Below are 25739 nucleotides of genomic sequence, written 5' to 3' on the forward strand. Positions count from 1 at the left end.
GCTGTAGGCTTTTTTGTTTTGGTGGAGTCTTGAATCTCTTTTTTCCCCCAGTCTTTCTTCCATGCTATCTTCAAGAGAGTTAAGGACAGCCATGGTTATCGCCTACGGCCACATCACCTTGAAAGCGCCCGATCTCGTCTGATCTCGGAGGCTAAGCAGGGTCGGGCCTGGTTAGTACCTGGATGGGAGACCGCCTGGGAATACCAGGTGCTGTAGGCTTTTTTGTTTTGGTGGAGTCTTGAATCTCTTTTTTCCCCCAGTCTTTCTTCCATGCTATCTTCAAGAGAGTTAAGGACAGCCATGGTTATCGCCTACGGCCACATCACCTTGAAAGCGCCCGATCTCGTCTGATCTCGGAGGCTAAGCAGGGTCGGGCCTGGTTAGTACCTGGATGGGAGACCGCCTGGGAATACCAGGTGCTGTAGGCTTTTTTGTTTTGGTGGAGTCTTGAATCTCTTTTTTCCCCCAGTCTTTCTTCCATGCTATCTTCAAGAGAGTTAAGGACAGCCATGGTTATCGCCTACGGCCACATCACCTTGAAAGCGCCCGATCTCGTCTGATCTCGGAGGCTAAGCAGGGTCGGGCCTGGTTAGTACCTGGATGGGAGACCGCCTGGGAATACCAGGTGCTGTAGGCTTTTTTGTTTTGGTGGAGTCTTGAATCTCTTTTTTCCCCCAGTCTTTCTTCCATGCTATCTTCAAGAGAGTTAAGGACAGCCATGGTTATCGCCTACGGCCACATCACCTTGAAAGCGCCCGATCTCGTCTGATCTCGGAGGCTAAGCAGGGTCGGGCCTGGTTAGTACCTGGATGGGAGACCGCCTGGGAATACCAGGTGCTGTAGGCTTTTTTGTTTTGGTGGAGTCTTGAATCTCTTTTTTCCCCCAGTCTTTCTTCCATGCTATCTTCAAGAGAGTTAAGGACAGCCATGGTTATCGCCTACGGCCACATCACCTTGAAAGCGCCCGATCTCGTCTGATCTCGGAGGCTAAGCAGGGTCGGGCCTGGTTAGTACCTGGATGGGAGACCGCCTGGGAATACCAGGTGCTGTAGGCTTTTTTGTTTTGGTGGAGTCTTGAATCTCTTTTTTCCCCCAGTCTTTCTTCCATGCTATCTTCAAGAGAGTTAAGGACAGCCATGGTTATCGCCTACGGCCACATCACCTTGAAAGCGCCCGATCTCGTCTGATCTCGGAGGCTAAGCAGGGTCGGGCCTGGTTAGTACCTGGATGGGAGACCGCCTGGGAATACCAGGTGCTGTAGGCTTTTTTGTTTTGGTGGAGTCTTGAATCTCTTTTTTCCCCCAGTCTTTCTTCCATGCTATCTTCAAGAGAGTTAAGGACAGCCATGGTTATCGCCTACGGCCACATCACCTTGAAAGCGCCCGATCTCGTCTGATCTCGGAGGCTAAGCAGGGTCGGGCCTGGTTAGTACCTGGATGGGAGACCGCCTGGGAATACCAGGTGCTGTAGGCTTTTTTGTTTTGGTGGAGTCTTGAATCTCTTTTTTCCCCCAGTCTTTCTTCCATGCTATCTTCAAGAGAGTTAAGGACAGCCATGGTTATCGCCTACGGCCACATCACCTTGAAAGCGCCCGATCTCGTCTGATCTCGGAGGCTAAGCAGGGTCGGGCCTGGTTAGTACCTGGATGGGAGACCGCCTGGGAATACCAGGTGCTGTAGGCTTTTTTGTTTTGGTGGAGTCTTGAATCTCTTTTTTCCCCCAGTCTTTCTTCCATGCTATCTTCAAGAGAGTTAAGGACAGCCATGGTTATCGCCTACGGCCACATCACCTTGAAAGCGCCCGATCTCGTCTGATCTCGGAGGCTAAGCAGGGTCGGGCCTGGTTAGTACCTGGATGGGAGACCGCCTGGGAATACCAGGTGCTGTAGGCTTTTTTGTTTTGGTGGAGTCTTGAATCTCTTTTTTCCCCCAGTCTTTCTTCCATGCTATCTTCAAGAGAGTTAAGGACAGCCATGGTTATCGCCTACGGCCACATCACCTTGAAAGCGCCCGATCTCGTCTGATCTCGGAGGCTAAGCAGGGTCGGGCCTGGTTAGTACCTGGATGGGAGACCGCCTGGGAATACCAGGTGCTGTAGGCTTTTTTGTTTTGGTGGAGTCTTGAATCTCTTTTTTCCCCCAGTCTTTCTTCCATGCTATCTTCAAGAGAGTTAAGGACAGCCATGGTTATCGCCTACGGCCACATCACCTTGAAAGCGCCCGATCTCGTCTGATCTCGGAGGCTAAGCAGGGTCGGGCCTGGTTAGTACCTGGATGGGAGACCGCCTGGGAATACCAGGTGCTGTAGGCTTTTTTGTTTTGGTGGAGTCTTGAATCTCTTTTTTCCCCCAGTCTTTCTTCCATGCTATCTTCAAGAGAGTTAAGGACAGCCATGGTTATCGCCTACGGCCACATCACCTTGAAAGCGCCCGATCTCGTCTGATCTCGGAGGCTAAGCAGGGTCGGGCCTGGTTAGTACCTGGATGGGAGACCGCCTGGGAATACCAGGTGCTGTAGGCTTTTTTGTTTTGGTGGAGTCTTGAATCTCTTTTTTCCCCCAGTCTTTCTTCCATGCTATCTTCAAGAGAGTTAAGGACAGCCATGGTTATCGCCTACGGCCACATCACCTTGAAAGCGCCCGATCTCGTCTGATCTCGGAGGCTAAGCAGGGTCGGGCCTGGTTAGTACCTGGATGGGAGACCGCCTGGGAATACCAGGTGCTGTAGGCTTTTTTGTTTTGGTGGAGTCTTGAATCTCTTTTTTCCCCCAGTCTTTCTTCCATGCTATCTTCAAGAGAGTTAAGGACAGCCATGGTTATCGCCTACGGCCACATCACCTTGAAAGCGCCCGATCTCGTCTGATCTCGGAGGCTAAGCAGGGTCGGGCCTGGTTAGTACCTGGATGGGAGACCGCCTGGGAATACCAGGTGCTGTAGGCTTTTTTGTTTTGGTGGAGTCTTGAATCTCTTTTTCCCCCAGTCTTTCTTCCATGCTATCTTCAAGAGAGTTAAGGACAGCCATGGTTATCGCCTACGGCCACATCACCTTGAAAGCGCCCGATCTCGTCTGATCTCGGAGGCTAAGCAGGGTCGGGCCTGGTTAGTACCTGGATGGGAGACCGCCTGGGAATACCAGGTGCTGTAGGCTTTTTTGTTTTGGTGGAGTCTTGAATCTCTTTTTTCCCCCAGTCTTTCTTCCATGCTATCTTCAAGAGAGTTAAGGACAGCCATGGTTATCGCCTACGGCCACATCACCTTGAAAGCGCCCGATCTCGTCTGATCTCGGAGGCTAAGCAGGGTCGGGCCTGGTTAGTACCTGGATGGGAGACCGCCTGGGAATACCAGGTGCTGTAGGCTTTTTTGTTTTGGTGGAGTCTTGAATCTCTTTTTTCCCCCAGTCTTTCTTCCATGCTATCTTCAAGAGAGTTAAGGACAGCCATGGTTATCGCCTACGGCCACATCACCTTGAAAGCGCCCGATCTCGTCTGATCTCGGAGGCTAAGCAGGGTCGGGCCTGGTTAGTACCTGGATGGGAGACCGCCTGGGAATACCAGGTGCTGTAGGCTTTTTTGTTTTGGTGGAGTCTTGAATCTCTTTTTTCCCCCAGTCTTTCTTCCATGCTATCTTCAAGAGAGTTAAGGACAGCCATGGTTATCGCCTACGGCCACATCACCTTGAAAGCGCCCGATCTCGTCTGATCTCGGAGGCTAAGCAGGGTCGGGCCTGGTTAGTACCTGGATGGGAGACCGCCTGGGAATACCAGGTGCTGTAGGCTTTTTTGTTTTGGTGGAGTCTTGAATCTCTTTTTTCCCCCAGTCTTTCTTCCATGCTATCTTCAAGAGAGTTAAGGACAGCCATGGTTATCGCCTACGGCCACATCACCTTGAAAGCGCCCGATCTCGTCTGATCTCGGAGGCTAAGCAGGGTCGGGCCTGGTTAGTACCTGGATGGGAGACCGCCTGGGAATACCAGGTGCTGTAGGCTTTTTTGTTTTGGTGGAGTCTTGAATCTCTTTTTTCCCCCAGTCTTTCTTCCATGCTATCTTCAAGAGAGTTAAGGACAGCCATGGTTATCGCCTACGGCCACATCACCTTGAAAGCGCCCGATCTCGTCTGATCTCGGAGGCTAAGCAGGGTCGGGCCTGGTTAGTACCTGGATGGGAGACCGCCTGGGAATACCAGGTGCTGTAGGCTTTTTTGTTTTGGTGGAGTCTTGAATCTCTTTTTTCCCCCAGTCTTTCTTCCATGCTATCTTCAAGAGAGTTAAGGACAGCCATGGTTATCGCCTACGGCCACATCACCTTGAAAGCGCCCGATCTCGTCTGATCTCGGAGGCTAAGCAGGGTCGGGCCTGGTTAGTACCTGGATGGGAGACCGCCTGGGAATACCAGGTGCTGTAGGCTTTTTTGTTTTGGTGGAGTCTTGAATCTCTTTTTTCCCCCAGTCTTTCTTCCATGCTATCTTCAAGAGAGTTAAGGACAGCCATGGTTATCGCCTACGGCCACATCACCTTGAAAGCGCCCGATCTCGTCTGATCTCGGAGGCTAAGCAGGGTCGGGCCTGGTTAGTACCTGGATGGGAGACCGCCTGGGAATACCAGGTGCTGTAGGCTTTTTTGTTTTGGTGGAGTCTTGAATCTCTTTTTTCCCCCAGTCTTTCTTCCATGCTATCTTCAAGAGAGTTAAGGACAGCCATGGTTATCGCCTACGGCCACATCACCTTGAAAGCGCCCGATCTCGTCTGATCTCGGAGGCTAAGCAGGGTCGGGCCTGGTTAGTACCTGGATGGGAGACCGCCTGGGAATACCAGGTGCTGTAGGCTTTTTTGTTTTGGTGGAGTCTTGAATCTCTTTTTTCCCCCAGTCTTTCTTCCATGCTATCTTCAAGAGAGTTAAGGACAGCCATGGTTATCGCCTACGGCCACATCACCTTGAAAGCGCCCGATCTCGTCTGATCTCGGAGGCTAAGCAGGGTCGGGCCTGGTTAGTACCTGGATGGGAGACCGCCTGGGAATACCAGGTGCTGTAGGCTTTTTTGTTTTGGTGGAGTCTTGAATCTCTTTTTTCCCCCAGTCTTTCTTCCATGCTATCTTCAAGAGAGTTAAGGACAGCCATGGTTATCGCCTACGGCCACATCACCTTGAAAGCGCCCGATCTCGTCTGATCTCGGAGGCTAAGCAGGGTCGGGCCTGGTTAGTACCTGGATGGGAGACCGCCTGGGAATACCAGGTGCTGTAGGCTTTTTTGTTTTGGTGGAGTCTTGAATCTCTTTTTTCCCCCAGTCTTTCTTCCATGCTATCTTCAAGAGAGTTAAGGACAGCCATGGTTATCGCCTACGGCCACATCACCTTGAAAGCGCCCGATCTCGTCTGATCTCGGAGGCTAAGCAGGGTCGGGCCTGGTTAGTGCCTGGATGGGAGACCGCCTGGGAATACCAGGTGCTGTAGGCTTTTTTGTTTTGGTGGAGTCTTGAATCTCTTTTTTCCCCCAGTCTTTCTTCCATGCTATCTTCAAGAGAGTTAAGGACAGCCATGGTTATCGCCTACGGCCACATCACCTTGAAAGCGCCCGATCTCGTCTGATCTCGGAGGCTAAGCAGGGTCGGGCCTGGTTAGTACCTGGATGGGAGACCGCCTGGGAATACCAGGTGCTGTAGGCTTTTTTGTTTTGGTGGAGTCTTGAATCTCTTTTTTCCCCCAGTCTTTCTTCCATGCTATCTTCAAGAGAGTTAAGGACAGCCATGGTTATCGCCTACGGCCACATCACCTTGAAAGCGCCCGATCTCGTCTGATCTCGGAGGCTAAGCAGGGTCGGGCCTGGTTAGTACCTGGATGGGAGACCGCCTGGGAATACCAGGTGCTGTAGGCTTTTTTGTTTTGGTGGAGTCTTGAATCTTTTTTTCCCCCAGTCTTTCTTCCATGCTATCTTCAAGAGAGTTAAGGACAGCCATGGTTATCGCCTACGGCCACATCACCTTGAAAGCGCCCGATCTCGTCTGATCTCGGAGGCTAAGCAGGGTCGGGCCTGGTTAGTACCTGGATGGGAGACCGCCTGGGAATACCAGGTGCTGTAGGCTTTTTTGTTTTGGTGGAGTCTTGAATCTCTTTTTTCCCCCAGTCTTTCTTCCATGCTATCTTCAAGAGAGTTAAGGACAGCCATGGTTATCGCCTACGGCCACATCACCTTGAAAGCGCCCGATCTCGTCTGATCTCGGAGGCTAAGCAGGGTCGGGCCTGGTTAGTACCTGGATGGGAGACCGCCTGGGAATACCAGGTGCTGTAGGCTTTTTTGTTTTGGTGGAGTCTTGAATCTCTTTTTTCCCCCAGTCTTTCTTCCATGCTATCTTCAAGAGAGTTAAGGACAGCCATGGTTATCGCCTACGGCCACATCACCTTGAAAGCGCCCGATCTCGTCTGATCTCGGAGGCTAAGCAGGGTCGGGCCTGGTTAGTACCTGGATGGGAGACCGCCTGGGAATACCAGGTGCTGTAGGCTTTTTTGTTTTGGTGGAGTCTTGAATCTCTTTTTTCCCCCAGTCTTTCTTCCATGCTATCTTCAAGAGAGTTAAGGACAGCCATGGTTATCGCCTACGGCCACATCACCTTGAAAGCGCCCGATCTCGTCTGATCTCGGAGGCTAAGCAGGGTCGGGCCTGGTTAGTACCTGGATGGGAGACCGCCTGGGAATACCAGGTGCTGTAGGCTTTTTTGTTTTGGTGGAGTCTTGAATCTCTTTTTTCCCCCAGTCTTTCTTCCATGCTATCTTCAAGAGAGTTAAGGACAGCCATGGTTATCGCCTACGGCCACATCACCTTGAAAGCGCCCGATCTCGTCTGATCTCGGAGGCTAAGCAGGGTCGGGCCTGGTTAGTACCTGGATGGGAGACCGCCTGGGAATACCAGGTGCTGTAGGCTTTTTTGTTTTGGTGGAGTCTTGAATCTCTTTTTTCCCCCAGTCTTTCTTCCATGCTATCTTCAAGAGAGTTAAGGACAGCCATGGTTATCGCCTACGGCCACATCACCTTGAAAGCGCCCGATCTCGTCTGATCTCGGAGGCTAAGCAGGGTCGGGCCTGGTTAGTACCTGGATGGGAGACCGCCTGGGAATACCAGGTGCTGTAGGCTTTTTTGTTTTGGTGGAGTCTTGAATCTCTTTTTTCCCCCAGTCTTTCTTCCATGCTATCTTCAAGAGAGTTAAGGACAGCCATGGTTATCGCCTACGGCCACATCACCTTGAAAGCGCCCGATCTCGTCTGATCTCGGAGGCTAAGCAGGGTCGGGCCTGGTTAGTACCTGGATGGGAGACCGCCTGGGAATACCAGGTGCTGTAGGCTTTTTTGTTTTGGTGGAGTCTTGAATCTCTTTTTTCCCCCAGTCTTTCTTCCATGCTATCTTCAAGAGAGTTAAGGACAGCCATGGTTATCGCCTACGGCCACATCACCTTGAAAGCGCCCGATCTCGTCTGATCTCGGAGGCTAAGCAGGGTCGGGCCTGGTTAGTACCTGGATGGGAGACCGCCTGGGAATACCAGGTGCTGTAGGCTTTTTTGTTTTGGTGGAGTCTTGAATCTCTTTTTTCCCCCAGTCTTTCTTCCATGCTATCTTCAAGAGAGTTAAGGACAGCCATGGTTATCGCCTACGGCCACATCACCTTGAAAGCGCCCGATCTCGTCTGATCTCGGAGGCTAAGCAGGGTCGGGCCTGGTTAGTACCTGGATGGGAGACCGCCTGGGAATACCAGGTGCTGTAGGCTTTTTTGTTTTGGTGGAGTCTTGAATCTCTTTTTTCCCCCAGTCTTTCTTCCATGCTATCTTCAAGAGAGTTAAGGACAGCCATGGTTATCGCCTACGGCCACATCACCTTGAAAGCGCCCGATCTCGTCTGATCTCGGAGGCTAAGCAGGGTCGGGCCTGGTTAGTACCTGGATGGGAGACCGCCTGGGAATACCAGGTGCTGTAGGCTTTTTTGTTTTGGTGGAGTCTTGAATCTCTTTTTTCCCCCAGTCTTTCTTCCATGCTATCTTCAAGAGAGTTAAGGACAGCCATGGTTATCGCCTACGGCCACATCACCTTGAAAGCGCCCGATCTCGTCTGATCTCGGAGGCTAAGCAGGGTCGGGCCTGGTTAGTACCTGGATGGGAGACCGCCTGGGAATACCAGGTGCTGTAGGCTTTTTTGTTTTGGTGGAGTCTTGAATCTCTTTTTTCCCCCAGTCTTTCTTCCATGCTATCTTCAAGAGAGTTAAGGACACCCATGGTTATCGCCTACGGCCACATCACCTTGAAAGCGTCCGATCTCGTCTGATCTCGGAGGCTAAGCAGGGTCGGGCCTGGTTAGTACCTGGATGGGAGACCGCCTGGGAATACCAGGTGCTGTAGGCTTTTTTGTTTTGGTGGAGTCTTGAATCTCTTTTTTCCCCCAGTCTTTCTTCCATGCTATCTTCAAGAGAGTTAAGGACAGCCATGGTTATCGCCTACGGCCACATCACCTTGAAAGCGCCCGATCTCGTCTGATCTCGGAGGCTAAGCAGGGTCGGGCCTGGTTAGTACCTGGATGGGAGACCGCCTGGGAATACCAGGTGCTGTAGGCTTTTTTGTTTTGGTGGAGTCTTGAATCTCTTTTTTCCCCCAGTCTTTCTTCCATGCTATCTTCAAGAGAGTTAAGGACAGCCATGGTTATCGCCTACGGCCACATCACCTTGAAAGCGCCCGATCTCGTCTGATCTCGGAGGCTAAGCAGGGTCGGGCCTGGTTAGTACCTGGATGGGAGACCGCCTGGGAATACCAGGTGCTGTAGGCTTTTTTGTTTTGGTGGAGTCTTGAATCTCTTTTTTCCCCCAGTCTTTCTTCCATGCTATCTTCAAGAGAGTTAAGGACAGCCATGGTTATCGCCTACGGCCACATCACCTTGAAAGCGCCCGATCTCGTCTGATCTCGGAGGCTAAGCAGGGTCGGGCCTGGTTAGTACCTGGATGGGAGACCGCCTGGGAATACCAGGTGCTGTAGGCTTTTTTGTTTTGGTGGAGTCTTGAATCTCTTTTTTCCCCCAGTCTTTCTTCCATGCTATCTTCAAGAGAGTTAAGGACAGCCATGGTTATCGCCTACGGCCACATCACCTTGAAAGCGCCCGATCTCGTCTGATCTCGGAGGCTAAGCAGGGTCGGGCCTGGTTAGTACCTGGATGGGAGAACGCCTGGGAATACCAGGTGCTGTAGGCTTTTTTGTTTTGGTGGAGTCTTGAATCTCTTTTTTCCCCAGTCTTTCTTCCATGCTATCTTCAAGAGAGTTAAGGACAGCCAAGGTTATCGCCTACGGCCACTTCGCCTTGAAAGCGCCCGATCTCGTCTGATCTCGGAGGCTAAGCAGGGACGGGCCTGGTTAGTACCTGGATGGGAGACCGCCTGGGAATACCAGGTGCTGTAGGCTTTTTTGTTTTGGTGGAGTCTTGAATCTCTTTTTTCCCCCAGTCTTCTTCCATGCTATCTTCAAGAGAGTTAAGGACAGCCATGGTTATCGCCTACGGCCACATCACCTTGAAAGCGCCCGATCTCGTCTGATCTCGGAGGGCTAGCAGGGTCGGGCCTGGTTAGTACCTGGATGGGAGACCGCCTGGGAATACCAGGTGCTGTAGGCTTTTTTTGTTTTGGTGGAGTCTTGAATCTCTTTTTTCCCCCCAGTCTTTCTTCCATGCTATCTTCAAGAGAGTTAAGGACAGCCATGGGTTATCGCCTTCGGCCTCATCACCTTGAAAGCGCCCGATCTCGTCTGATCTCGGAGGCTAAGCAGGGTCGGGCCTGGTTAGTACCTGGATGGAGACCGCCTGGAATACCAGGTTGCTGTAGGCTTTTTTGTTTTGGTGGAGTCTTAAATCTCTTTTTTTCCCCAGTCTTTCTTCCATGCTATCTTCAAGAGAGTTAAGGACAGCCATGGTTATCGCCTACGGCCACATCGCCTTGAAAGCGCCCGATCTCGTCTGATCTCGGAGGCTAAGCAGGGTCGGGCCTGGTTAGTACCTGGATGGGAGACCGCCTGGGAATACCAGGTGCTGTAGGCTTTTTTTGTTTTGGTGGAGTCTTGAATCTCTTTTTTCCCCCAGTCTTTCTTCCATGCTATCTTCAAGAGAGTTAAGGACAGCCATGGTTATCGCCTACGGCCACATCACCTTGAAAGCGCCCGATCTCGTCTGATCTCGGAGGCTAAGCAGGGTCGGGCCTGGTTAGTACCTGGATGGGAGACCGCCTGGGAATACCAGGTGCTGTAGGCTTTTTTGTTTTGGTGGAGTCTTGAATCTCTTTTTTCCCCCAGTCTTTCTTCCATGCTATCTTCAAGAGAGTTAAGGACAGCCATGGTTATCGCCTACGGCCACATCACCTTGAAAGCGCCCGATCTCGTCTGATCTCGGAGGCTAAGCAGGGTCGGGCCTGGTTAGTACCTGGATGGGAGACCGCCTGGGAATACCAGGTGCTGTAGGCTTTTTTGTTTTGGTGGAGTCTTGAATCTCTTTTTTCCCCCAGTCTTTCTTCCATGCTATCTTCAAGAGAGTTAAGGACAGCCATGGTTATCGCCTACGGCCACATCACCTTGAAAGCGCCCGATCTCGTCTGATCTCGGAGGCTAAGCAGGGTCGGGCCTGGTTAGTACCTGGATGGGAGACCGCCTGGGAATACCAGGTGCTGTAGGCTTTTTTGTTTTGGTGGAGTCTTGAATCTCTTTTTTCCCCCAGTCTTTCTTCCATGCTATCTTCAAGAGAGTTAAGGACAGCCATGGTTACCGCCTACGGCCACATCACCTTGAAAGCGCCCGATCTCGTCTGATCTCGGAGGCTAAGCAGGGTCGGGCCTGGTTAGTACCTGGATGGGAGACCGCCTGGGAATACCAGGTGCTGTAGGCTTTTTTGTTTTGGTGGAGTCTTGAATCTCTTTTTTCCCCCAGTCTTTCTTCCATGCTATCTTCAAGAGAGTTAAGGACAGCCATGGTTACGCCTACGGCCACATCACCTTGAAAGCGCCCGATCTCGTCTGATCTCGGAGGCTAAGCAGGGTCGGGCCTGGTTAGTACCTGGATGGGAGACCGCCTGGGAATACCAGGTGCTGTAGGCTTTTTTGTTTTGGTGGAGTCTTGAATCTCTTTTTTCCCCCAGTCTTTCTTCCATGCTATCTTCAAGAGAGTTAAGGACAGCCAAGGTTATCGCCTACGGCCACATCACCTTGAAAGCGCCCGATCTCGTCTGATCTCGGAGGCTAAGCAGGGTCGGGCCTGGTTAGTACCTGGATGGGAGACCGCCTGGGAATACCAGGTGCTGTAGGCTTTTTTGTTTTGGTGGAGTCTTGAATCTCTTTTTTCCCCCAGTCTTTCTTCCATGCTATCTTCAAGAGAGTTAAGGACAGCCATGGTTATCGCCTACGGCCACATCACCTTGAAAGCGCCCGATCTCGTCTGATCTCGGAGGCTAAGCAGGGTCGGGCCTGGTTAGTACCTGGATGGGAGACCGCCTGGGAATACCAGGTGCTGTAGGCTTTTTTGTTTTGGTGGAGTCTTGAATCTCTTTTTTCCCCCAGTCTTTCTTCCATGCTATCTTCAAGAGAGTTAAGGACAGCCATGGTTATCGCCTACGGCCACATCACCTTGAAAGCGCCCGATCTCGTCTGATCTCGGAGGCTAAGCAGGGTCGGGCCTGGTTAGTACCTGGATGGGAGACCGCCTGGGAATACCAGGTGCTGTAGGCTTTTTTGTTTTGGTGGAGTCTTGAATCTCTTTTTTCCCCCAGTCTTTCTTCCATGCTATCTTCAAGAGAGTTAAGGACAGCCATGGTTATCGCCTACGGCCACATCACCTTGAAAGCGCCCGATCTCGTCTGATCTCGGAGGCTAAGCAGGGTCGGGCCTGGTTAGTACCTGGATGGGAGACCGCCTGGGAATACCAGGTGCTGTAGGCTTTTTTGTTTTGGTGGAGTCTTGAATCTCTTTTTTCCCCCAGTCTTTCTTCCATGCTATCTTCAAGAGAGTTAAGGACAGCCATGGTTATCGCCTACGGCCACATCACCTTGAAAGCGCCCGATCTCGTCTGATCTCGGAGGCTAAGCAGGGTCGGGCCTGGTTAGTACCTGGATGGGAGACCGCCTGGGAATACCAGGTGCTGTAGGCTTTTTTGTTTTGGTGGAGTCTTGAATCTCTTTTTTCCCCCAGTCTTTCTTCCATGCTATCTTCAAGAGAGTTAAGGACAGCCATGGTTATCGCCTACGGCCACATCACCTTGAAAGCGCCCGATCTCGTCTGATCTCGGAGGCTAAGCAGGGTCGGGCCTGGTTAGTACCTGGATGGGAGACCGCCTGGGAATACCAGGTGCTGTAGGCTTTTTTGTTTTGGTGGAGTCTTGAATCTCTTTTTTCCCCCAGTCTTTCTTCCATGCTATCTTCAAGAGAGTTAAGGACAGCCATGGTTATCGCCTACGGCCACATCACCTTGAAAGCGCCGATCTCGTCTGATCTCGGAGGCTAAGCAGGGTCGGGCCTGGTTAGTACCTGGATGGGAGACCGCCTGGGAATACCAGGTGCTGTAGGCTTTTTTTTTTGGGTGGAGTCCTTGAATCTTTTTTTTTTCTAGTCTTCTCCCAAGCTATGTTCAAGAGAGTTAAGGCCAGGCATGGTCATCACCTACAGCCACTTCACCCTGAAAGCGTCTGATCTCGGAGGCTAAGTAGGGTCGTGCCTGGTTAGTACCTGGATGGGAGACCGCCTGGGAATACCAGGTGCTGTAGGCTTTTTTTTTTTTTTTTGTGGTGGAGTACTTGAATCTTTTCTTCTAGTCTTTCTTCCAAGCTATCTTCAAGAGAGTTAAGGCCAGCCATGGTTTTCGGCTACGGCCACGTCACCTTGAAAGCGCCCGATCTTGACTGATTTTGGAGGCTAAGCAGGGTCGGGCCTGGTTAGTACCTGGATGGGAGACCACCTGGGAATACCAGGTGCTGTAGGCTTTTTTTGTTGTGGTGGAGTCCTTGAATCTCTTTTTTCCCCCAGTCTTTCTTCCATGCTATCTTCAAGAGAGTTAAGGACAGCCATGGTTATCGCCTACGGCCACATCACCTTGAAAGCGCCCGATCTCGTCTGATCTCGGAGGCTAAGCAGGGTCGGGCCTGGTTAGTACCTGGATGGGAGACCGCCTGGGAATACCAGGTGCTGTAGGCTTTTTTGTTTTGGTGGAGTCTTGAATCTCTTTTTTCCCCCAGTCTTTCTTCCATGCTATCTTCAAGAGAGTTAAGGACAGCCATGGTTATCGCCTACGGCCACATCACCTTGAAAGCGCCCGATCTCGTCTGATCTCGGAGGCTAAGCAGGGTCGGGCCTGGTTAGTACCTGGATGGGAGACCGCCTGGGAATACCAGGTGCTGTAGGCTTTTTTGTTTTGGTGGAGTCTTGAATCTCTTTTTTCCCCCAGTCTTTCTTCCATGCTATCTTCAAGAGAGTTAAGGACAGCCATGGTTATCGCCTACGGCCACATCACCTTGAAAGCGCCCGATCTCGTCTGATCTCGGAGGCTAAGCAGGGTCGGGCCTGGTTAGTACCTGGATGGGAGACCGCCTGGGAATACCAGGTGCTGTAGGCTTTTTTGTTTTGGTGGAGTCTTGAATCTCTTTTTTCCCCCAGTCTTTCTTCCATGCTATCTTCAAGAGAGTTAAGGACAGCCATGGTTATCGCCTACGGCCACATCACCTTGAAAGCGCCCGATCTCGTCTGATCTCGGAGGCTAAGCAAGGTCGGGCCTGGTTAGTACCTGGATGGGAGACCGCCTGGGAATACCAGGTGCTGTAGGCTTTTTTGTTTTGGTGGAGTCTTGAATCTCTTTTTTCCCCCAGTCTTTCTTCCATGCTATCTTCAAGAGAGTTAAGGACAGCCATGGTTATCGCCTACGGCCACATCACCTTGAAAGCGCCCGATCTCGTCTGATCTCGGAGGCTAAGCAGGGTCGGGCCTGGTTAGTACCTGGATGGGAGACCGCCTGGGAATACCAGCTGCTGTAGGCTTTTTTGTTGTGGTGGAGTCCTTGAATCTCTTTTTTCCCCCAGTCTTTCTTCCATGCTATCTTCAAGAGAGTTAAGGACAGCCATGGTTATCGCCTACGGCCACATCACCTTGAAAGCGCCCGATCTCGTCTGATCTTGGAGGCTAAGCAAGGTCGGGCCTGGTTAGTACCTGGATGGGAGACCGCCTGGGAATACCAGGTGCTGTAGGCTTTTTTGTTTTGGTGGAGTCTTGAATCTCTTTTTTCCCCCAGTCTTTCTTCCATGCTATCTTCAAGAGAGTTAAGGACAGCCATGGTTATCGCCTACGGCCACATCACCTTGAAAGCGCCCGATCTCGTCTGATCTCGGAGGCTAAGCAAGGTCGGGCCTGGTTAGTACCTGGATGGGAGACCGCCTGGGAATACCAGGTGCTGTAAGCTTTCTTTTTTGGGTTGTGGGGGAGTCCTTGAATCTTTTTTTTTCCGAGACTTTGTTCCATGCTATCTTCAAGAGAGTTAAGGACAGCCATGGTTATTGCCTATGGCCACATCACCCTGAAAGCGCTCAATCTCATCTGATCTCGGAGGCTAAGCAGGGTCGGGCCTGGTTAGTACCTGGATGGGAGACCGCCTGGGAATACCAGGTGCTGTAAGCTTTTTTTTTGGGGTTGTGGGGGAGTCCTTGAATCTTTTTTTTTCCGAGACTTTGTTCCATGCTATCTTCAAGAGAGTTAAGGACAGCCATGGTTATTGCCTACGGCCACATCACCCTGAAAGCGCCCGATCTCGTCTGATCTCGGAGGCTAAGCAGGGTCGGGCCTGGTTAGTACCTGGATGGGAGACCGCCTAGGAATACCAGGTGCTGTAGGCTTATTTTTTTTTTAGTTGGTGTGGTGGAGTCCTTGAATCTTTTTTTCCCCGAGTCTTTCTTCCATGCTATCTTCAAGAGAGTTAAGGACAGCCATGCTTATCGCCTACGGCCACATCACCCTGAAAGCGCCCAATCTCGTCTGATCTTGGAGGCTAAGCAGGGTCGGGCCTGGTCAGTACCTGGATGGGAAACCGTCTGGGAATACCAGGTGCTGTAGGCTTTTTTTTTTTTTTAGTTGGTGTGGTGGAGTCCTTGAATCTTTTTTTCCCCGAGTCTTTCTTCCATGCTATCTTCAAGAGTGTTAAGGACAGCCATGGTTATCGCCTACGGCCACATCACCCTAAAAGCGCCCGATCTCGTCTGATCTCAGAGGCTAAGCAGGGTCGGGCCTGGTTAGTACCTGGATGGGAAACTGCCTGGGAATACCTCCTCCAGGTGTCTGTTCACATCCCTAAGTTGGAGGGTATGATCATCTATCTTGCTGGTGGACCTGATCAGAACCTGGTTGTGGTCCTCTAGAGACTTTTCAGTAACCGCAACCCTGTCAGTGAGGGAGCGGATATCTATCCTCAAGTCAGCAATGGCGGCTGAGAGAGTGTCCTTAATATCTGCTGCGATAGCTCTCAGGTCCATGATGTTCAGATGAGGCAGCGGGGCGGCTTCGGCAGTTCCCTGATCATCAGCCGGTGGAGGGGAAGAAGCTGTCGGGGGCGCCATTAGCACAATGTCAGACGAAGCGGCATGGGGTAAGGGTGCCGGGCCTCGAGCAGTGCCTTGGTGGGATGACGCCATGTTCCCCCTGGATGAGCGTAACATCTCCGTGATATTCTGTCCCTGGGAGGCTGTGTTTTCCCTCGGGGTGCAGGAGGCAGAAGTGTGCCTGGATGCAGTTCCCATCACGGTAGGTACAAACGGGGTGTAAAATCTCAGCTAATGGATGCTAATCGCTCTGAGGTGGCAGGAGCTCAGAGCTCACGCGTCCATCTTTTTGCTCAGTCCGGCCACGCCCCCCGTTTCCTGATTCTTCACCGCCCCTGTTTGGTGAGAATACTGCTCCGGTACTTACTTCACTTACTCACTGTAGTCCCTGGAAATAAGTTGGTTGGTCCCTTAGTGGCGACAGCTATCCCCTCTATCTCTGACCACAACAGGTTCTCTCCCCGGCCGAACCATCAATTTTGGTTAGATGAATGCCCCCACCACCATACTTCACAGTTGGGATGAGGTTTTGATGTTGGTGTGCAGTGCCTTTTTTTCTCCACACATAGGGGCTGATTTACACATAGGTTTGTTTGTGTACTGCGCATGCAGCATTTTTGTCCATTCAGGTGCGCCTATTCACTACGCCGGCACAATCTTGATAAATATCAAGTGGCGTAGCTGCATTTGCACGGGTTTAAGAGGCGCACCTGGAAACCTGCCTTTTTTTTGTTACGCTGATCATGAAGGGAAACTCAGCGCCAAATTTTAAATAACAAACTGGCGTGGGTTCCCCTTCAGGAGCATACCAGGCCCTTGGGTCTGGTATGGATTTTAAGGGGGAACACCTACACTGAAAAAATGGCATGGGGGTTCCCCCAAAATCCATACCAGACCCTTATTCGAGCATGCAGCCCGGCCAGTGAGGAATGGGGGTGGGGCCAAGCGAGCCCCCCCCCCTCTTGAACCGTAGCAGACCGCATGCCCTCAAAATTGGGGGGGGGGGGGTGGGTGCTTTGGAGCAGGGGGGGCACTACGCCCCCACCCTAAAGCACCATTGTCCCCATGTTGATGGGGACAAGGGCCTCTTCCCAACAACCCTGGCCGTTGGTTGTCGGGGTCTTCGAGCGGGGGGCTTATCGGAATCCGGTAGCCCCCTTTAATAAGGGGGCCCCCAGATCCTGTCCTCCCACCCTATGTGAATGAGTATCGGGTACATCGTACCCCTACCCATTCACCTGGGGGAAAAATGTTAAATAAAAAAATAAAAGTAATTTATTAGTCAGCTTGGGGGGCGTTCTGCCAGGGGCCCCCACTTTATTCTTTAAGCTCTTTTACAAGTGGGGCCCCGGACTTCTTTGCCGTCTTGTTCCCTCTTTTCTTCTAGCAATGTTGACACAACAACCTCTACCGCTGTAATGCCGTGTGTACGTTGCGCAACGATTTATATAGGCATGGGGCGCACACTTTGTGGTTTGCAAGTTTATCAATGAAGCTTTGCACTTCTATATGGATTGTTTTAAAGTATTAAAAACCTGACAGAGGAGGGCGTGGCTGGACCGAGCTAGGAGATGGCTGCCTGAGAACTGAGCTCCTGCCACCTCAGAGCGTACTTCACATTTAGCAGTGTTTTTTGACCCCGCCAAGCACACAGAACCATGGGTACTGCTTCCCGACAGTCCTCGGCTTCCCGATCCCGTTCCCCCAGGGAACCAACCGACTCCCTGGAGCACCACATCCCGGAGATGTTCCGCACCGGCCGGGGAAACATGGCGGCTTCCCGCCAGGGAACACCTCGAGGCCGCTCGCAAGTCAGCTCCACTCACGCACAGGAGATTGTGCTCTCAGCGACCCCCCTGGACCACCCGCAGGGGAATACTATGGACCCGGGGATACTACCGGCCTCCGCTCCGGCATCGGCTCCCATCACTATCGGAGACTTGAGAGCGGTGGCTTCTGACATAAAAAGCGCGCTCACAGCAGCCATAGCGGAGCTTCGCCTCGACTTCCAGTCACTGGATGGGAGAGTTGCAGCAGCGGAGAATACACTGGTGGAACACGACCTGGTCCTCCAACGTTCCACCAGGAAAATAGACGACCACACGCTGCAAATGCGGGAAATAAACCGCCACTTGGAGGATTTGGAAAATCGGGGACGCCGCCATAATCTGCGCGTGCGGGGCCTCCCTGAAGCTGTGGAGGGAGGTCAGATCGCCAGAGAGGTGACGGAGCTATTCAACTCCATACTCAAGAGACCCCCGGACACAGCTATTGCTATGGAGCGGATCCACAGGGCACTACGCCCCAGGGGCAGGGATACGGACCCCCCCAGAGATATTGTTTGCTGCCTCACGGATTTTGGGCTGAAAGAAGAAATCCTACATCAGGCGAGAGGCCAGCGCCTGGTACATGAGGGCTCCCAGATCCAGCTGTTCCAGGATTTGTCTGGTATAACACTGAAGCATAGAAGGGACCTCAGACCCCTCTTAGATGCCCTGAGATCCGCCAATATCCGTTATAAATGGAAGTACCCGTTCTGCCTCTCGGCCTCCCATCAGGGGCGCACGGCACACCTTAAAGTCCCGGAGGACCTGCCGCTCTTTTTTGAGACTCTGGGCATCCCACCCGTTGCGGTCCCGGAGTGGTATGCCATCTACCGTCGCTCCGTGGGCCGGTGGAATGGACCCCCGGCGGAAAAGATGGAAACGCAACCCACGAGATCCAGGAGGAGGAGATCCCCCTCGAACTCCCGCACCTCGACCACCAACGCTGGACCCAGAAGAGAGGGCGACCCTCTCTCCTCTCCGGGAGCGCGAAGAGCCCGCAGAGACATTTGAATGTCAAATCACGTCTCCAACAGAGCTGATGCCGTAGGATTAGTGGGCAAGTTTTACTGAGTTATTTGTTCAGGCCTCGAGACCCTAATTTGTTTTTCCTTTATTAGTGTAACTTTAATGGGAACAGACGTTGTGAGCCTCATCTCATCGCTCTCCCGCCACAGAGACTGCCACTCTATGGGTCTTCCCCGAAGGCCCAGCTGACACGTCCGCCGGATCTACAACAGCCGCCAACTTGTAAAGCGGGAAACCTTGCCGGACTCCACCCACTCGGCCACCTGAGAATAGAGTGACCCGCCCATCATTGACAACTACAATACCCAGAACGCTCTGGGCCAGCCGCACTCCCGGAAGCGGAACCCTATGACGACCTCCGGTACGGCGCACTACAACTTCGTCACCCTGCAGGACACGTCAACACAGCGGGAGACAACAGAAGAGCCACGAACGAGCGACGCGCCGAAGATTACGCTCCTCTGATTCCCAGACGCGGATCTACTAAGCTATTCAACTCCCCGCACCGGAGATAGGACCACCACTCACCCCACGGGCAGTCCCCGAGCCATGACGGAACCCGACCATCTTCACCGAGATCACGCTCGAAGGGCCGCTGGGCCTCCAGACAGCCCCTGCATACCTGCTCAACTGGCTACACCTTCCGGCGGCGGCCCTCTCTGCAGGACCAAGAGAGAACCATCACCCTTCCGTACCCCGTTAGAGCGCACACCCCATGCCCGTAGGATGAGACACCAACCCGTACAGCAGAACGCATCCCCCTGAGCGCTACACCATTGAGAACACACCAGACAGGGGACCGCACTTCCACAGAGGATCCCGGGGCTAATACACACCCGACTGACTGAGCTGCACCGGCAAGTCCTCACCGCTGGCCACTCCCCGGAGGTTAGACGGACCGGCCAGAATCTTGCACCACCGCGACCTTTGACGAGCTACCCACCATCCACGAGATGAGAGACCTTGCAGCACCAGCTCATTCCCTCCCCACGAACTACACCTATTAAGGACTATACCCGGATCGGAACTGTGTAATATCCGAGGGAACCGAGGTTCCCGGGTAAAGTATGAACGCACAACCCTAAATCTCATTACTGTGGATACTCTGCCTGCCGCTTCCCCGATGATAGGAAACACCCCGGCCGGATAGATATGTCTTAACGGGGAGGGCACGCATTAGTTGGCCGAGAATAGGTAAGAGGGGTATAAGCCAGAGACCGGGGGTCCCCGTCCCCCTCTCCACGGAACCCCCATCTAAGGAGGGGGCCACGCAAGGGGAGAGGAGACGAGGGACGCACCATATGAGGCCCCTCTGGGGAAACCGAGCCCGGGGATTGCCATATTACGGGACACGGCGGGGCTCACCCCCCCCCAGCAGGCCACACACTCCCCCCCCCACACCCATAGACAATCCTCAACCACGGGGCTAACACCGCTCAGGCACCACAGGAATGTGCGCTCCGGGGTGGCTAGCCACGACAAGTATCGTATCCACTCACACGGCTGTCTGCTGGTAAGTGCCGGACCACCCCCCAAGCGGTACCGTGGGACGGGGTCCGCGCCTAGTTTCAGACGCGAACGCCCCCCACGGCCGCACCTCACCGATTAACTACCACCCAAATCAGGTGGCGGGACTGAGTCCCTCCGCCTAATCGGATACGGGCGTTCACTGCCCCAACGGCGGGTAACACCACTCCCAATCCCTGGGACCCGCCGCTAGGCCCCCTGTTTCGGGCACCCGATACCTGAAGAGCGAAGTACCCGTTGGTACCCTCACCTGCGTCCTCGTAGATACACTAGGAAACCACCCCACTCCCCCTCCCCCCCCCCACCAAGCCACTGCGAACCGCCACAGCTCGCACACCCGACAACACTATACAAGTCAGGCAAACACTCACAGACCCGACCGACGATGTCTGCTATACCGACAGGGGATGGCGTCCCTAAATTGAAAATCATCTCCCTGAACGTGCGGGGACTGAACCTACCCGAAAAAAGGGCCCAACTTCTTCTCTCCATGCACCAGGCCAGGGCCGACATAGTGTTTGTGCAGGAAACACATTTCAAATCCGGAGCTATACCCAAATTGCACAATCATCACTTCCCAGTGGCCCATCACGCGACGAACGCGCAAGCAAAAACAAAAGGGGTATCCACGTTACTAGTTAAAAATTGCCCATTCCAACTGACAGACACGCTAGCCGACCCGGAAGGGCGGTACTTATTTCTCAAAGGCTCGTATCAGAACAGGACGGTGACGCTTGCCAATATATACGCACCAAACACACGCCGGGTTTCGTTCTTTAGAGCAATTGCGGAACTGCTTGCTTCCTTTAAAGAGGGGACTCTCCTGCTCGGGGGAGACTTCAATGTCCCACTCAACCCCACGCTTGATACGTCCACGGGCACCTCATCCCTTCAATACACCGCGCTAAGGAGAATTAAAAAGCTCCTGCAAGGCCTACTCATACATGATACATGGCGCGCCTTAAACCCGACGGGTAGGGACTATACGTTCTTTTCAACACCGCACAACCGCTATTCCCGCCTCGACTACCTGTTTGTTAGCCAGGAAGACCTACCCCTCTTATCCGCGGCTTCGATCGACCCCATGGTCATATCGGACCACAACCCCATCTCGGTCACGATAGCTCTGCCTCCCGGTCACCCGAGGTCCAGGGTATGGAGGCTAGACCCTTCCCTACTCACGGACCCAGTAGTGGCTAAGGACCTGGAGAAAGCGCTCGAATTATTTTTTCTTGAAAACAGGCCGGAAGACACAGCCCCTAGCATAAACTGGGAAGCCCACAAATGCGTAGTACGGGGCCTCCTAATAGCGGCCGCGGCCAAACGGAACACAGAAAGACGCAAACACTACGACGACATTCTAGGCAAGATTAAGAGCTTAGAAACGGCGCACAAACACTCACAAGCCCTCGCCACACTACAGGAACTAAACCAAACTAGAGCCGAACTTCTGGAGATCATAGGTAAACGGGTTAAGCGTAGCTACGTACTAGCAAAGAAGTCATTTTACGAGCACGGCAATAAGGTGAGTAGACTCTTGGCTAAAGCTCTACACTCCCAAAAAGCAAAAACAACGGTCCACTCCCTGACGGACGCCCTAGGCCACACAGTACAATCCACCCCCGCCATAGCTAAACTTTTTGTACAGTATTACACTGGCCTGTACAACTTGCCAACCCCAGACACACCGACGGCATTAGAAACAAGGCATGACCTGATAAACAAATTCCTGACTCAATACAGCCCAACACGGCTGTCAGAGGAAGCCAAAACAGACCTCGACAAACCCCTTAGTGACGCAGAGTTGGGACTAGCCCTGAAGCAACTAAAATCGGGCAAAAGCCCGGGGCCGGATGGGCTGACAGCGGGGTATTACAAGACCTATGCAACGGTGCTTACCCCCTTCTTTAAAGCGGCATTCAACTCTTTTGCCAATGGGGCCACCCCCCCCCCGTGACCTCCTGACAGCACACATTGTCGTGATCCCCAAGCCGGACAAAGACCCTAATGCAGTATCCAATTACAGGCCAATATCCCTCCTAAACGTGGACCTCAAGTGGTTCGCTAAAACCGTAGCTAACAGGCTACTGCCTTACTTGCCCAATATGGTGGCTTTGGACCAGGCAGGTTTCGTCCCCGGGAGGGAGGCCCGGGATAACACCCTCACAGCGATAAACGTTCACCACTGGCTAACATCCAACAAGTCCCCTGGGTTTTTCTTATCCCTCGACGCGGAGAAGGCGTTCGACAGGGTGGCATGGGATTTTATGCAGGCAACGCTGCAGTCCGTGAATCTCCCGCCGACCATGCTCAGCTTTATCTCGGCGCTATACGCGGACCCCACAGCGAGAGTACGAGTGAACAACCACCTGTCGGACGCCTTCTCCATCACAAATGGGACGCGCCAGGGGTGCCCCCTCTCCCCCCTACTGTTCATTCTCACGTTAGAACCCCTATTACAGCGCCTTAGGGCTAACCCCACAATAAAAGGAATCCAGATTGACAAGAGGACCTATAAAATTGCCGCCTTCGCGGATGATATTCTCCTATTTCTCAGAGACCCTCTAACAACCATCCCCAACCTGATGAAAGACTTTGAAGATTTCAAAGTACTGACCAACCTCCAAATCAACTTTTCAAAATCATCGGCCCTAAATGTAACTCTGCCTACGACTCTCTACGACCAGTGCAAATTAAACTTCCCGTTCAAATGGTCCGCCCGCGCCATCACATATTTGGGGATCCAACTCCCCTCCTCTCTAACAGACCTATACCCACTTAACTACACCCCACTGCTCCAAAACATATTGAAAGACTTGAAAGAATGGTCCCCAAAACCTTTATCGTGGTTCGGTAGGGTAGCAGTGGTCAAGATGAACATACTCCCCCGGGTTCTATACACTATGCAAGCCATACCCATCAGGCTCCCCCCGGCCTTCTACTCATCCTACAAATCGGCATGCACGAGGTTTGTGTGGCAGGACACCCGCCCCCGTTTAAGCTATGCGAGACTCACGGTCCCTAAATTGCAGGGAGGCCTGGGGTTGCCTGACTTACACAAGTACAACCTAGCCTGTGGGCTGTCCAGGATCGTAGACTGGACAACAAACGGGATGAGAAAGAACTGGGTTGACCTAGAGCAATCATTCTCCTCTCTGCCCCTAACACACCTGCCATGGATCGTAAAGGGCAACGCCCTACAAGATTGGGGCGACCACCCCCTCATACGCCCCTCCCTACTGGCCTTCCGGACGGCCTGCGCTAAATACAAAATAGCAGACCGGACCGGTCCCATGACCCCCCTGCGACTGAATCCCAATTTCCCGCCGGGAATGAACCCTACCTTCTTAGCTGACGGCTGGCCCCACAAAACGGTAAGGGCAGGTCAATTTTATGCCGCAGACCGTCTTTTGCTGCAAACAGAACTAGCGACCAAAATGAGTAAGAGTGAGTTCCCTTTCTGGACTTACCTCCAGATTAGGCACTTCCTAGACAAAAAAGAGCCCGGTGTACAATGGTCCAGACCCTACACCCCCTTCGAAAACCTGTGCAACTCTACAGCGCCAATGAGACATCTAATCTCAACGACATACGGACTACTGTTCTCCTCACAATCTCCTAAACTTCACTGGGCCAACCAGCAGTGGGAAAACGACCTCTCGCTAGATCTATCGGACAAGGAATGGGAACACATATATAGACTCGCCCACAAGGGGTCGATTGCCGTCCAGACGCAGGAGAACGCCTACAAACTCCTCTCCAGATGGTACAAAACCCCACTTAAGCTACACAGAATTAACCCGGCACTCCCTAAAGTGTGCTGGAGATGCCATCTGGAGACGGGCTCCTTCCTCCACATATGGTGGACGTGCCCCAAACTCCAACCCTACTGGACTAAGGTCCAGTGGCGGCCCGTCCATAGGGGCGCCCGGGCGCCGCCCCCCATCCCACAGTCAGTAAAAAAAAAAAAAAAAAAAAAAAAAAAATTTTAAATCTGTCCCTTTAAGAATTTTTTTTCCCCAAAAAAGGGCCTTATGGGCTCTATGTCCGCGCGCCGGACGCCGGGAACAGTCCTGTAGGAGTAGCGCCACGTCTGTGCAATCACGGGATTGCAGACGCGGCGCTACATTGGCACCAAAAATATGCCTTTGTGGCGCTCTCCATCGCGCCATTTGCTTCCGGCGTGATGGAGTGTATAGTTATGGCCGGGCGGGTGCATAACACTGTCTGTGTGCACCCGCCCGTCTCTGAGCTCGTTCCGACGTCACTGGAAAAACAGGAAGTGACGTCGGGTCAGCTCAAACACAGTGCGCCCGACCGTGGACGAGGTAAGCCTGCCTGTCTCTACATCGGCGGCCGCTTCACAGCTGCATCCAACCCCTCCCGCGATTTCCACAAAGTATGTTAGTATTCGGCGGCCGGCCTGCCCCCCCGCTTATTCAAAGTTTTTTTTTCAATCAATTGATTGTTCGGCGGCGGCCCCCCCCCCCCCCCCGCTTATTCAAAGGCTTTTTTTTGCATTTAATATTCTTGCCCCCTCCCCCCCCGCTTATTCAAACTCTTTTTTTATGTAATATTCGGCGGCCCCCCCCCGCTTATTCAAAGTCTTTTTTTTTATCTAATATTCGGCGGCTGGCATCCACCCTCCACCCCCCCTGCTTAATCCAATTTCTTTTTTATATATTTTTTTAAAATATTTTCTAATATTTAATATTCAGCGAAAATAATGCCAGGCAACAACCCCCCCCCCCCCCCCATCAATGTTTTTTTTTATTTAATATTAGTTAAATATATTAAGCTTATTAACAGTTTATTTTTTATATTTGATTGAATTTAGCATTAAGTATAAAAAAAGTTTTTTTTTTAATAACTGGGGGGGGGGGGGGTGGTCTGGTGGGGTAGTGTTACCGCCCGCTGTAGTGTTACTTGTGCTGTAATGAATTTTTACATAGAAAATAAATGTTGTTAATAAATGGGTAAATGAATTATAAAAAAAAGATTTTTCCAATAACGGTTATTAAAAAAATCTTTTTTTTATAATTCATTTACCCATTTATTAACAACATTTCTTTTCTATGTAAAAATTCATTACAGCACAAATAGCGGGCTGTAACACTACCCCACCAGACCACCCCACCCCCCCCAGTTATTATAAAAAAAAAACTTTTTTTATACTTAATGTGCAGGGAAAATATCGGCCGTCAACACCACCCCACCCCCCGCTTGCAAATTGTCCTGCGACTTGGGACTGGAAAGTTGCAGGATGTGTTGGACCCGATGATTTCCAATGAGAATTGTTCATATCTGTGCAACTTTGAAGTAGTCCATGCATTACTTTTGTCCCACCTTGATGTGACTTGAGGTCCATAGACCTCCAGAATACATAGGCATTGCTTCAAGTCGCTGCAAAATCGCACCAAAAAATTGTGGCAGAATCTTGCGACTTTCAGGCTAATGCAGTCTGAAAGTTGCACAATTCTACTGCAATTTTGATGTGACTTAAAGCAAATACCTGTGTATTCTGGAGGTCTATGGACCTCAAGTTGCATCAAAGTGGGACCAAAGTAATGCAGGGACTACTTTGAAGTCGCACAGATATGAACGGTTCTCATTGGAAATCATGGGGTACGACTTGTCATGCAACATTTAAGTCCCAAGTCGCAGGACAAGTAATTCCTGCAGTCTCTGGTAATCCTGTGCAGTATGTCCGCAGTCTCTGGTAATCTTGTGTAGTATGTCCGCAGTCTCTGGTAATCTCCTGCAGTATGTCCGCAGTCTCTGGTAATCTTGTGCAGTATGTCCGCAGT

The 25739-nt window shown here is 52.1% G+C and overlaps 69 non-coding genes and 3 pseudogenes across 69 annotated transcripts; all 72 read left to right on the top strand.

Annotated features, from left to right (window-relative positions):
- Positions 1-100: 100 nt before the first annotated feature.
- Positions 101-219, top strand: LOC120910973. Its single transcript, XR_005741772.1, has one exon. It is a non-coding gene; the product is annotated as a 5S ribosomal RNA (ribosomal RNA).
- A 90-nt stretch (positions 220-309) lies between these two features.
- Positions 310-428, top strand: LOC120910974. Its single transcript, XR_005741773.1, has one exon. It is a non-coding gene; the product is annotated as a 5S ribosomal RNA (ribosomal RNA).
- A 90-nt stretch (positions 429-518) lies between these two features.
- LOC120910975 lies at positions 519-637 on the top strand. The gene has a single exon (XR_005741774.1). It is a non-coding gene; the product is annotated as a 5S ribosomal RNA (ribosomal RNA).
- A 90-nt stretch (positions 638-727) lies between these two features.
- LOC120910976 lies at positions 728-846 on the top strand. The gene has a single exon (XR_005741775.1). It is a non-coding gene; the product is annotated as a 5S ribosomal RNA (ribosomal RNA).
- A 90-nt stretch (positions 847-936) lies between these two features.
- On the top strand, positions 937-1055 carry LOC120910977. Its single transcript, XR_005741776.1, has one exon. It is a non-coding gene; the product is annotated as a 5S ribosomal RNA (ribosomal RNA).
- Positions 1056-1145: 90 nt separating this feature from the next.
- Positions 1146-1264, top strand: LOC120910978. The gene has a single exon (XR_005741777.1). It is a non-coding gene; the product is annotated as a 5S ribosomal RNA (ribosomal RNA).
- A 90-nt stretch (positions 1265-1354) lies between these two features.
- On the top strand, positions 1355-1473 carry LOC120910979. The gene has a single exon (XR_005741778.1). It is a non-coding gene; the product is annotated as a 5S ribosomal RNA (ribosomal RNA).
- A 90-nt stretch (positions 1474-1563) lies between these two features.
- LOC120910980 lies at positions 1564-1682 on the top strand. Its single transcript, XR_005741779.1, has one exon. It is a non-coding gene; the product is annotated as a 5S ribosomal RNA (ribosomal RNA).
- Positions 1683-1772: 90 nt separating this feature from the next.
- On the top strand, positions 1773-1891 carry LOC120910981. The gene has a single exon (XR_005741780.1). It is a non-coding gene; the product is annotated as a 5S ribosomal RNA (ribosomal RNA).
- A 90-nt stretch (positions 1892-1981) lies between these two features.
- Positions 1982-2100, top strand: LOC120910984. Its single transcript, XR_005741782.1, has one exon. It is a non-coding gene; the product is annotated as a 5S ribosomal RNA (ribosomal RNA).
- Positions 2101-2190: 90 nt separating this feature from the next.
- LOC120910985 lies at positions 2191-2309 on the top strand. The gene has a single exon (XR_005741783.1). It is a non-coding gene; the product is annotated as a 5S ribosomal RNA (ribosomal RNA).
- A 90-nt stretch (positions 2310-2399) lies between these two features.
- On the top strand, positions 2400-2518 carry LOC120910986. The gene has a single exon (XR_005741784.1). It is a non-coding gene; the product is annotated as a 5S ribosomal RNA (ribosomal RNA).
- A 90-nt stretch (positions 2519-2608) lies between these two features.
- On the top strand, positions 2609-2727 carry LOC120910987. The gene has a single exon (XR_005741785.1). It is a non-coding gene; the product is annotated as a 5S ribosomal RNA (ribosomal RNA).
- Positions 2728-2817: 90 nt separating this feature from the next.
- LOC120910988 lies at positions 2818-2936 on the top strand. Its single transcript, XR_005741786.1, has one exon. It is a non-coding gene; the product is annotated as a 5S ribosomal RNA (ribosomal RNA).
- An 89-nt stretch (positions 2937-3025) lies between these two features.
- On the top strand, positions 3026-3144 carry LOC120910989. The gene has a single exon (XR_005741787.1). It is a non-coding gene; the product is annotated as a 5S ribosomal RNA (ribosomal RNA).
- Positions 3145-3234: 90 nt separating this feature from the next.
- Positions 3235-3353, top strand: LOC120910990. The gene has a single exon (XR_005741788.1). It is a non-coding gene; the product is annotated as a 5S ribosomal RNA (ribosomal RNA).
- A 90-nt stretch (positions 3354-3443) lies between these two features.
- LOC120910991 lies at positions 3444-3562 on the top strand. Its single transcript, XR_005741789.1, has one exon. It is a non-coding gene; the product is annotated as a 5S ribosomal RNA (ribosomal RNA).
- A 90-nt stretch (positions 3563-3652) lies between these two features.
- LOC120910992 lies at positions 3653-3771 on the top strand. The gene has a single exon (XR_005741790.1). It is a non-coding gene; the product is annotated as a 5S ribosomal RNA (ribosomal RNA).
- A 90-nt stretch (positions 3772-3861) lies between these two features.
- On the top strand, positions 3862-3980 carry LOC120910993. The gene has a single exon (XR_005741791.1). It is a non-coding gene; the product is annotated as a 5S ribosomal RNA (ribosomal RNA).
- Positions 3981-4070: 90 nt separating this feature from the next.
- Positions 4071-4189, top strand: LOC120910995. Its single transcript, XR_005741793.1, has one exon. It is a non-coding gene; the product is annotated as a 5S ribosomal RNA (ribosomal RNA).
- Positions 4190-4279: 90 nt separating this feature from the next.
- Positions 4280-4398, top strand: LOC120910996. Its single transcript, XR_005741794.1, has one exon. It is a non-coding gene; the product is annotated as a 5S ribosomal RNA (ribosomal RNA).
- Positions 4399-4488: 90 nt separating this feature from the next.
- LOC120910997 lies at positions 4489-4607 on the top strand. Its single transcript, XR_005741795.1, has one exon. It is a non-coding gene; the product is annotated as a 5S ribosomal RNA (ribosomal RNA).
- Positions 4608-4697: 90 nt separating this feature from the next.
- Positions 4698-4816, top strand: LOC120910999. Its single transcript, XR_005741796.1, has one exon. It is a non-coding gene; the product is annotated as a 5S ribosomal RNA (ribosomal RNA).
- Positions 4817-4906: 90 nt separating this feature from the next.
- LOC120911000 lies at positions 4907-5025 on the top strand. The gene has a single exon (XR_005741797.1). It is a non-coding gene; the product is annotated as a 5S ribosomal RNA (ribosomal RNA).
- A 90-nt stretch (positions 5026-5115) lies between these two features.
- On the top strand, positions 5116-5234 carry LOC120911001. The gene has a single exon (XR_005741798.1). It is a non-coding gene; the product is annotated as a 5S ribosomal RNA (ribosomal RNA).
- Positions 5235-5324: 90 nt separating this feature from the next.
- LOC120912071 lies at positions 5325-5443 on the top strand. Its single transcript, XR_005742832.1, has one exon. It is a non-coding gene; the product is annotated as a 5S ribosomal RNA (ribosomal RNA).
- Positions 5444-5533: 90 nt separating this feature from the next.
- On the top strand, positions 5534-5652 carry LOC120911002. The gene has a single exon (XR_005741799.1). It is a non-coding gene; the product is annotated as a 5S ribosomal RNA (ribosomal RNA).
- Positions 5653-5742: 90 nt separating this feature from the next.
- On the top strand, positions 5743-5861 carry LOC120911003. Its single transcript, XR_005741800.1, has one exon. It is a non-coding gene; the product is annotated as a 5S ribosomal RNA (ribosomal RNA).
- Positions 5862-5950: 89 nt separating this feature from the next.
- On the top strand, positions 5951-6069 carry LOC120911004. Its single transcript, XR_005741801.1, has one exon. It is a non-coding gene; the product is annotated as a 5S ribosomal RNA (ribosomal RNA).
- A 90-nt stretch (positions 6070-6159) lies between these two features.
- LOC120911005 lies at positions 6160-6278 on the top strand. Its single transcript, XR_005741802.1, has one exon. It is a non-coding gene; the product is annotated as a 5S ribosomal RNA (ribosomal RNA).
- A 90-nt stretch (positions 6279-6368) lies between these two features.
- Positions 6369-6487, top strand: LOC120911007. Its single transcript, XR_005741804.1, has one exon. It is a non-coding gene; the product is annotated as a 5S ribosomal RNA (ribosomal RNA).
- Positions 6488-6577: 90 nt separating this feature from the next.
- On the top strand, positions 6578-6696 carry LOC120911008. Its single transcript, XR_005741805.1, has one exon. It is a non-coding gene; the product is annotated as a 5S ribosomal RNA (ribosomal RNA).
- A 90-nt stretch (positions 6697-6786) lies between these two features.
- Positions 6787-6905, top strand: LOC120911009. Its single transcript, XR_005741806.1, has one exon. It is a non-coding gene; the product is annotated as a 5S ribosomal RNA (ribosomal RNA).
- Positions 6906-6995: 90 nt separating this feature from the next.
- On the top strand, positions 6996-7114 carry LOC120911010. Its single transcript, XR_005741807.1, has one exon. It is a non-coding gene; the product is annotated as a 5S ribosomal RNA (ribosomal RNA).
- A 90-nt stretch (positions 7115-7204) lies between these two features.
- LOC120911011 lies at positions 7205-7323 on the top strand. Its single transcript, XR_005741808.1, has one exon. It is a non-coding gene; the product is annotated as a 5S ribosomal RNA (ribosomal RNA).
- Positions 7324-7413: 90 nt separating this feature from the next.
- Positions 7414-7532, top strand: LOC120911012. Its single transcript, XR_005741809.1, has one exon. It is a non-coding gene; the product is annotated as a 5S ribosomal RNA (ribosomal RNA).
- Positions 7533-7622: 90 nt separating this feature from the next.
- LOC120911013 lies at positions 7623-7741 on the top strand. Its single transcript, XR_005741810.1, has one exon. It is a non-coding gene; the product is annotated as a 5S ribosomal RNA (ribosomal RNA).
- A 90-nt stretch (positions 7742-7831) lies between these two features.
- LOC120911014 lies at positions 7832-7950 on the top strand. Its single transcript, XR_005741811.1, has one exon. It is a non-coding gene; the product is annotated as a 5S ribosomal RNA (ribosomal RNA).
- Positions 7951-8040: 90 nt separating this feature from the next.
- LOC120911015 lies at positions 8041-8159 on the top strand. The gene has a single exon (XR_005741812.1). It is a non-coding gene; the product is annotated as a 5S ribosomal RNA (ribosomal RNA).
- A 90-nt stretch (positions 8160-8249) lies between these two features.
- Positions 8250-8368, top strand: LOC120912014. Its single transcript, XR_005742778.1, has one exon. It is a non-coding gene; the product is annotated as a 5S ribosomal RNA (ribosomal RNA).
- A 90-nt stretch (positions 8369-8458) lies between these two features.
- Positions 8459-8577, top strand: LOC120911016. Its single transcript, XR_005741813.1, has one exon. It is a non-coding gene; the product is annotated as a 5S ribosomal RNA (ribosomal RNA).
- A 90-nt stretch (positions 8578-8667) lies between these two features.
- LOC120911018 lies at positions 8668-8786 on the top strand. Its single transcript, XR_005741815.1, has one exon. It is a non-coding gene; the product is annotated as a 5S ribosomal RNA (ribosomal RNA).
- Positions 8787-8876: 90 nt separating this feature from the next.
- LOC120911019 lies at positions 8877-8995 on the top strand. Its single transcript, XR_005741816.1, has one exon. It is a non-coding gene; the product is annotated as a 5S ribosomal RNA (ribosomal RNA).
- Positions 8996-9085: 90 nt separating this feature from the next.
- Positions 9086-9204, top strand: LOC120912143. Its single transcript, XR_005742902.1, has one exon. It is a non-coding gene; the product is annotated as a 5S ribosomal RNA (ribosomal RNA).
- An 89-nt stretch (positions 9205-9293) lies between these two features.
- Positions 9294-9412, top strand: LOC120912070. Its single transcript, XR_005742831.1, has one exon. It is a non-coding gene; the product is annotated as a 5S ribosomal RNA (ribosomal RNA).
- An 89-nt stretch (positions 9413-9501) lies between these two features.
- Positions 9502-9620, top strand: LOC120912281. Its single transcript, XR_005743036.1, has one exon. It is a non-coding gene; the product is annotated as a 5S ribosomal RNA (ribosomal RNA).
- A 93-nt stretch (positions 9621-9713) lies between these two features.
- On the top strand, positions 9714-9831 carry LOC120912398 (annotated as a pseudogene).
- Positions 9832-9921: 90 nt separating this feature from the next.
- Positions 9922-10040, top strand: LOC120911851. Its single transcript, XR_005742620.1, has one exon. It is a non-coding gene; the product is annotated as a 5S ribosomal RNA (ribosomal RNA).
- A 91-nt stretch (positions 10041-10131) lies between these two features.
- LOC120911020 lies at positions 10132-10250 on the top strand. The gene has a single exon (XR_005741817.1). It is a non-coding gene; the product is annotated as a 5S ribosomal RNA (ribosomal RNA).
- A 90-nt stretch (positions 10251-10340) lies between these two features.
- On the top strand, positions 10341-10459 carry LOC120911021. The gene has a single exon (XR_005741818.1). It is a non-coding gene; the product is annotated as a 5S ribosomal RNA (ribosomal RNA).
- Positions 10460-10549: 90 nt separating this feature from the next.
- Positions 10550-10668, top strand: LOC120911022. The gene has a single exon (XR_005741819.1). It is a non-coding gene; the product is annotated as a 5S ribosomal RNA (ribosomal RNA).
- A 90-nt stretch (positions 10669-10758) lies between these two features.
- On the top strand, positions 10759-10877 carry LOC120911023. Its single transcript, XR_005741820.1, has one exon. It is a non-coding gene; the product is annotated as a 5S ribosomal RNA (ribosomal RNA).
- An 89-nt stretch (positions 10878-10966) lies between these two features.
- On the top strand, positions 10967-11085 carry LOC120911024. Its single transcript, XR_005741821.1, has one exon. It is a non-coding gene; the product is annotated as a 5S ribosomal RNA (ribosomal RNA).
- A 90-nt stretch (positions 11086-11175) lies between these two features.
- Positions 11176-11294, top strand: LOC120911025. The gene has a single exon (XR_005741822.1). It is a non-coding gene; the product is annotated as a 5S ribosomal RNA (ribosomal RNA).
- Positions 11295-11384: 90 nt separating this feature from the next.
- On the top strand, positions 11385-11503 carry LOC120911026. The gene has a single exon (XR_005741823.1). It is a non-coding gene; the product is annotated as a 5S ribosomal RNA (ribosomal RNA).
- Positions 11504-11593: 90 nt separating this feature from the next.
- LOC120911027 lies at positions 11594-11712 on the top strand. The gene has a single exon (XR_005741824.1). It is a non-coding gene; the product is annotated as a 5S ribosomal RNA (ribosomal RNA).
- A 90-nt stretch (positions 11713-11802) lies between these two features.
- Positions 11803-11921, top strand: LOC120911029. The gene has a single exon (XR_005741826.1). It is a non-coding gene; the product is annotated as a 5S ribosomal RNA (ribosomal RNA).
- A 90-nt stretch (positions 11922-12011) lies between these two features.
- On the top strand, positions 12012-12130 carry LOC120911030. Its single transcript, XR_005741827.1, has one exon. It is a non-coding gene; the product is annotated as a 5S ribosomal RNA (ribosomal RNA).
- A 90-nt stretch (positions 12131-12220) lies between these two features.
- LOC120911031 lies at positions 12221-12339 on the top strand. Its single transcript, XR_005741828.1, has one exon. It is a non-coding gene; the product is annotated as a 5S ribosomal RNA (ribosomal RNA).
- Positions 12340-12429: 90 nt separating this feature from the next.
- On the top strand, positions 12430-12547 carry LOC120912207. The gene has a single exon (XR_005742963.1). It is a non-coding gene; the product is annotated as a 5S ribosomal RNA (ribosomal RNA).
- An 89-nt stretch (positions 12548-12636) lies between these two features.
- Positions 12637-12745, top strand: LOC120912432 (annotated as a pseudogene).
- A 94-nt stretch (positions 12746-12839) lies between these two features.
- Positions 12840-12958, top strand: LOC120912392 (annotated as a pseudogene).
- A 92-nt stretch (positions 12959-13050) lies between these two features.
- On the top strand, positions 13051-13169 carry LOC120911032. Its single transcript, XR_005741829.1, has one exon. It is a non-coding gene; the product is annotated as a 5S ribosomal RNA (ribosomal RNA).
- A 90-nt stretch (positions 13170-13259) lies between these two features.
- LOC120911033 lies at positions 13260-13378 on the top strand. Its single transcript, XR_005741830.1, has one exon. It is a non-coding gene; the product is annotated as a 5S ribosomal RNA (ribosomal RNA).
- Positions 13379-13468: 90 nt separating this feature from the next.
- On the top strand, positions 13469-13587 carry LOC120911034. Its single transcript, XR_005741831.1, has one exon. It is a non-coding gene; the product is annotated as a 5S ribosomal RNA (ribosomal RNA).
- A 90-nt stretch (positions 13588-13677) lies between these two features.
- On the top strand, positions 13678-13796 carry LOC120912377. Its single transcript, XR_005743049.1, has one exon. It is a non-coding gene; the product is annotated as a 5S ribosomal RNA (ribosomal RNA).
- Positions 13797-13886: 90 nt separating this feature from the next.
- LOC120912178 lies at positions 13887-14005 on the top strand. Its single transcript, XR_005742935.1, has one exon. It is a non-coding gene; the product is annotated as a 5S ribosomal RNA (ribosomal RNA).
- Positions 14006-14096: 91 nt separating this feature from the next.
- LOC120911926 lies at positions 14097-14215 on the top strand. The gene has a single exon (XR_005742694.1). It is a non-coding gene; the product is annotated as a 5S ribosomal RNA (ribosomal RNA).
- Positions 14216-14305: 90 nt separating this feature from the next.
- Positions 14306-14424, top strand: LOC120911932. The gene has a single exon (XR_005742700.1). It is a non-coding gene; the product is annotated as a 5S ribosomal RNA (ribosomal RNA).
- A 96-nt stretch (positions 14425-14520) lies between these two features.
- Positions 14521-14639, top strand: LOC120912275. Its single transcript, XR_005743030.1, has one exon. It is a non-coding gene; the product is annotated as a 5S ribosomal RNA (ribosomal RNA).
- Positions 14640-14735: 96 nt separating this feature from the next.
- Positions 14736-14854, top strand: LOC120911867. The gene has a single exon (XR_005742636.1). It is a non-coding gene; the product is annotated as a 5S ribosomal RNA (ribosomal RNA).
- A 101-nt stretch (positions 14855-14955) lies between these two features.
- Positions 14956-15074, top strand: LOC120912120. Its single transcript, XR_005742880.1, has one exon. It is a non-coding gene; the product is annotated as a 5S ribosomal RNA (ribosomal RNA).
- The last annotated feature ends 10665 nt before the right edge of the window (positions 15075-25739 follow it).

Source organism: Rana temporaria, chromosome 8, assembly GCF_905171775.1.
Source record: "Rana temporaria chromosome 8, aRanTem1.1, whole genome shotgun sequence".
Classification (NCBI taxonomy): domain Eukaryota; kingdom Metazoa; phylum Chordata; class Amphibia; order Anura; family Ranidae; genus Rana; species Rana temporaria.